The sequence below is a fragment of the Somniosus microcephalus genome, unplaced genomic scaffold (assembly GCF_052327205.1).
Source record: "Somniosus microcephalus isolate GS21.2 unplaced genomic scaffold, FLI_Smic_1.0 unresolved_chr1, whole genome shotgun sequence".
NCBI lineage: Eukaryota > Metazoa > Chordata > Chondrichthyes > Squaliformes > Somniosidae > Somniosus > Somniosus microcephalus.
This window is the reverse complement of record NW_028225179.1, coordinates 164,309,956-164,315,960: the sequence shown is the minus strand read 5'-3', so window position 1 is coordinate 164,315,960 and position 6,005 is coordinate 164,309,956.

The window sequence follows — 6,005 nt, the reverse complement described above, 5'->3', positions numbered from 1 at the left end:
CGCTGCGGGCCTCCGACGCCACTCCGCTGCTGGATTTATTTTGGGATTAGCCTGGAGACAGAGGGGGAGAAAGTGCGCCTCAGGCCTGGCCCGATGGACTCCTGCCACTCCAGTCTCTGGTTTTTCGCGCTCCTGCACTAACGGCAGGCTGTAGGATTAGGCCCTGCCCACACACGCCATGAAATGCCCCACCGTGACGCAGCACGCTCCCCCCGTAGGATTGGTCAACCTTCACGTCACTCAACGCTAATGAGCCGTAGGATTGGTCAACCACTAATGAGTGGATTTTGTCCGTTTTTTGAACGTTTCTTGGGTAGTGTCCGAACAATTTTTGTCTGACCAAAAAGTAAATATGCCTATGACACTCCCCTAATCATAAGCTTTCTTTTGATATAACATATGTGTAGGTATGCTCTATAACTTTTGAATTAATTGCGGACATACATACAGACAGACAGACAGACAGACACCACCATCCTTTTATTATATACTAGCTGGAGTGCCTGGCGGTGCTGAGGGTTTTTTGAAGGTATGTTGTTATGAAAAAAGTAGAGGGGAGAGAGGGGGGGCAGGGGGGGAGGGGGGAGGGGAGGGGGGAGGGGAGAGGGGCGAGAGAGGGAGGGGGGGAGAGAGAGAGGGAGGGGGGGAGAGAGAGGGAGGGGGGGAGAGGGAGGGAGGGGGGGAGAGGGAGGGAGGGGGAGAGAGGGGGGGAGGGAAGGGGAGAGGGGGAGGAGGGAAGGGGAGGGGAGAGAGGAGGGGAGGGGAGGAGAGGGAGAGGGGAGTGGGGGGGGAGAGGGAGGGGAGTGGGGGGGAGAGGGAGAGGGTGGGGGGGAGAGGTGGAGGGGGTGGGGGGAGGGGGTGGGGGGAGAGGTGGAGGGGGTGGGGGGAGGGGGTGGGGGGGAGAGGTGGAGGGGGTGGGGGGAGGGGGTGGGGGGAGAGGTGGAGGGGGTGGGGGGAGGGGGTGGGGGGGAGAGGGGGTGGGGGGAGGAGAGAGGGGGAGGAGAGGAGAAGGGGAGGAGAGGAGAAGGGGAGGAGAGGGAGGGGGAGGAGAGAGGGGGGAGTGGGGGAGATAGGGGGAGGGGGAGGAGAGAGGGGGGAGTGGGGGAGATAGGGGGAGAGGGAGGGGAGGAGAGAGCGGGGGGAGGAGAGGGGTAGAGGGGGGGAGGGGGAGGAGGGGGAGGAGGAGAGGCAGGGGGAGGAGAGGGGGGTGGAAGAGGGAGAGAGAGTGAGGGAGGGAGCCCGGCCTTGGTGAGCCCGGCCTTGGTGAGCCGGAGGCCCTGTGCGTGGCATAGCGGTCAGGCCCGGCGCGAGTGACCCCAACGTCCGTTCAGCCCCGCAAGCCTTTAGGAAGATGGAGGCGATGGCTCTGCGGAGCTCAGTACCGTCCCGCCAGCCTTTACGAAGATGGCGGCGATCGTGGGCCGCTTGTTTGTAATCGGGGCCAGCGGGACAGGCGGTGCCTAGGTCGGGCGTGGCTAGCGAGGAGAGGCCGAGGCTTCGAGGTCTGCAGGCGGGGTAATCCTCCAAAGTTGCGGTGCCCGGCGGAGGCAGCGAATGAAGAGCAAAAAAATAGGGTGAAAGCTAGGAAAATTAATGAGCTTAGAAAAGATATTTACAAATTAATTTACTTTTTTTTAAAAACAATTTAATTGTGTTACTTAATGCGGCGGGTGCCTGCATTCGGCATTAAAAAAATGGGGGCGAAGTTTAGGAATCAAGATGGCGGCCACTCGCCTCAGCTCAGAAGGATTAGGCCCGCTCACATACGCAATGAAACGCCCCCCGTGACGCATCGATTGGTCAGCCATGACGTCACTCAACTGTAGGATTGGTCAACCATCACGTCACTCAACGCTATCCCCTGTAGGATGGCCTGCCCACACACACAATGAAAACACCCCCCCGTGATGCATCGATTGGTCAACCATCATGTCACTCAACGCTAATGAGCGGAGTTGTCAATTTTTTGAACGTTTTTTGTATACTGTCCGAACAATTTTTGTCTGTGCATTGAGTGGTGCTGGAGTTTTGCTAAGTGGGAGAGTTCGGATAAGTGGGAGGTGAGGGTGTGTTTTTTGCTCTGTTTTGTTCCCCACTCCCAGGCTTGGACAACACTGCGGAGGCGGAGCAGCGCGACGAGTCAACCAAACAGGCCCCACAGACAGTATTCAAGGAGGAAGTTGGTGATCAGCTGGTTGGTTGGTTTTCTTCCTTCTCTTCTCTTTTATACCTTTAAGTTGGTAAGTCCTATTGAATAGTGCTGTGACACTATCATCTATATCCGGGCAGGGTCTTCATAACTAATAATAAGAAATTTAATTAATTATATAGAATGGAGCAGGTGATGTGTTACTGTTGCGAGATGTGGGAGCCGGTGGTCCCCATTGAGGCTCACGGTGATTACATCTGCGACAAGTGTTTGCTGCTAGAGGAACTCAAGTTCCATGTTATGTAGCTTGAGACCGAGCTTCAGACACTGCGACACATCAGGGAGGGGGAGAAGTTCCTGGACACTCTGTTTCAGGAGATGGTCACACCTATGAAGTTAATTACTGCAGATGTAGTCCGTGGTCAGGGACAGGATGGTGTGACTACGAGTGAGGAAGGTACAGGGATCCAGGATGTAGTGTTGAAGGAGACGCAGCCCTTGTTCTTGTCCAGCAGGATTGAGGTTCTTACTCCCTGTGAGGGCGGGAGCGGGGACTACAGGGAGGATGAGCAACCTGGCCACAGCACCGTGGTACAGGGGGCCATTCAAGTGGAGGGAGTAAAAAGAAATGTTGTAGTGGTAGGGGATAGTATCATTAGGGGGATAGATAGGGTTCTCTGCAGTCAAGAGCGGGAGTCCCGAAGGCTGTGTTGCCTGCCCGGTGCGAGGGTTAAGGACATCTCTTCTGGGCTGGAAAGAAACTTGGAGTGGGAGGGGGAGGATCCAGTTGTCGTGATCCATGTTGGTACAAACGACGTAGATAGGACAAGGAAGACGGTTCTGTTAAAGGAATATGAGCAGCTAGGGGTCAAATTAAAAAACAGAACCTCAAGGGTAATAATCTCTGGGTTATTACCTGAGCCACAAGCGAATATGGCTAGGATAAATAAAATCAGAGAGTTAAATGCGTGGCTCAAAGACTGGTGTGGGAGAAATGGGTTTTGCTTGGGACACTGGCACCAATACTGGGACAGGAGGGAGCTGTTCTGTTGGGACGGACTCCACTTGGCCAGTGCTGGGACTAGAGTCCTGGCGAATCATATAACTAGGGCTGTAGAGAGGGCTTTGAACTAATTAGTGGGGGGGAGGTTTCTAGAGAGCAAATAATAGAAATGACAACAGAGAAGGTCATAGACTTGGGTAGCAGTGGGGGAATTAAAAAACAGAATGTGTCAGGAAGGGGCAGAAGGTATGGAGCAAAAAGTAAAGTACTAAAAAGGGAAAAAACAGGAACTAAGTGTTACAAAACATATTTGAAAGTTCTTTATCTGAATGCACGTAGCATTCGTAACAAAATGAATGAGTTAACGGCACAAATAACGACATATGGGTATGATCTTGTGGCCATTACAGAAACATGGCTGCAGGGTGACCATGACTGGGAATTAAACATACCAGGTTATTTCACAATCAGGAAGGACAGGCAGGAAGGGAGGGTAGGTGGGGTGGCTCTGTTAATAAAGGAAGGAATCACTATAATACAGAGAAATGATATTGGGTCAAAGGAGCAGGATAGTGAAACAGTTTGGGTGGAGATAAGGAATAATAAGGGGAAAAAAACATTAGTGGGTGTAGTCTATAGGCCTCCGAACAGTTGCAACTCTGTTGGACGGAGTATTAATCAGGAAATAGTTGAGGCTTGTAATAAGGGAACAGCTATAATTATGGGGGATTTTAATTATCATATTAACTGGACAAATCAAATTGGGCAGAGCAGCCTTGAGGATGAGTTCATTGAGTATATTAGGGATGGGTTTCTTGAGCAGTATGTAACTGAACCGACCAGGGGGCAAGCAACCTTAGATTTGGTCCTGTGTAATGAGACAGGATTAATTAAAAATGTCCTAGTAAAGGATCCCCTTGGAATGAGTGACCATAACATGGTTGAGTTCCATATTCAATTAGAGGGTGAGAAGGTTGGATCTCAAACAAGCGTGCTGAGCTTGAATAAAGGAGACTATGAAGGTATGAGAGCGGAATTGATTAGAGTGGACTGGGAAAATAGATTAAAGGGTAAGACGGTACATGATCAGTGGTGTACGTTTAAGGAGTTATTTTACAACTTCCAAAAAAAATATATTCCACTGAGGAAAAAAGGGTGTAAAAGAAAAGATAGCCATCCGTGGCTAAGTAAAGTAATTAAGGATAGTATCCGACTAAGAACAAGGGCATATAAGGTAGCCAAATCTAGTGGGAGGATGGAAGATTGGGAAGTCTTTAAAAGACAGCAAAAAATAACTAAAAGATTGATTAAGAAAGGGAAGATAGATTATGAAAGTAAATTAGCAAAAAATATAAAAACAGACAGTAAAAGTTTCTATAGTTATATAAAAAGAAAAAGGGTGGCTAAAGTAAATGTTGGTCCCTTAGAGGATGAGACCGGGAAATTAATGGTGGGAAACATGGAGATGGCAAAAACACTGAACAATTATTTTGCATCAGTCTTTACAGTAGAGGACACTAAGAATATCCCAACACTGGACAAACAGGGGGCTCTAGGAGGAAGGAACTAAATACGATTAAAATCACTAAGGAAGTGGTACTTGGAAAAATAATGGGACTCAAGGCGGATAAATCCCCTGGACCTGATGGCTTGCATCCTAGGGTCTTGAGGGAAGTGGCGGTAGGGATTGTGGATGCATTGGTAATAATTTTCCAAAACTCACTGGACTCAGCAAAGGTCCCGGCAGATTGGAAAACTGCTAATGTAACACCCTTATTTAAAAAGGGTAGTAGGCAGAAGGCTGGAAACTATAGATCTGTTAGCCTAACATCTGTGGTTGATAAAATGTTAGAGTCCATTATTAAGGAGACAGTAACGGGACATTTGGATAAACATAATTTAATAGGACAAACTCAGCATGGTTTCATGAAGGGGAAGTCATGTTTGACAAATTTGCTGGAGTTTTTTGAGGAAGTAACATACAGGGTGGATAAAGGGGAACCAGTGGACGTAGTGTATTTAGACTTCCAAAAGGCATTTGACAAGGTGCCACACAAAAGATTATTGCTCAAGATAAAAAATCACGGGATTGGGGGTAATATTCTGGCGTGGGTGGAGGATTGGCTCTCTAACAGAAAGCAGAGAGTTGGGATAAATGGTTCATTCTCAGATTGGCAACCAGTAACTAGTGGTGTTCCGCAGGGGTCAGTGCTGGGTCCCCAACTCTTTACAATCTATATTAACGATTTGGAGGAGGGGACCGAGTGTAACATATCAAAGTTTGCAGATGATACAAAAATGGGACGGAAAGTAGTGAGTGAGGAGGACATAAAAAACCTGCAAAGGGACATAGACAGGCTAAGTAAGTGGGCAGAGATTTGGCAGATGGAATACAATACTGGAAAGTGTGAGGTTATGCACTTTGGCAGGAAAAAATCATAGAGCAAGTTATTATCTTAATGGCAAGAAACTGGAAAGTACTGTAGTACAAAGGAATCTGGGGGTCCTGGTGCACGAAACTCAAAAAGTTAGTATGCAGGTGCAGCAAGTGATCAAGAAGGCCAATGGAATGTTGGCTTTTATTGCTAGGTGGATAGAATATAAAAACAGGGAGGTATTGCTGCAGTTGTACAAGGTATTGGTGAGACTGCACCTGGAATACTGCATACAGTTTTGGTGTCCATACTTAAGAAAAGACATACTTGCTGTCGAGTCAGTACAAAGAAGGTTCACTCGGTTAATCCCGGGGATGAGGGGGTGGTCATATGAGGAGAGGTTGAGTAGATTGGGACTCTACTCATTGGAGTTCAGAAGAATGAGAGGCGATCTTATTGAAACATATAAGATTGTGAA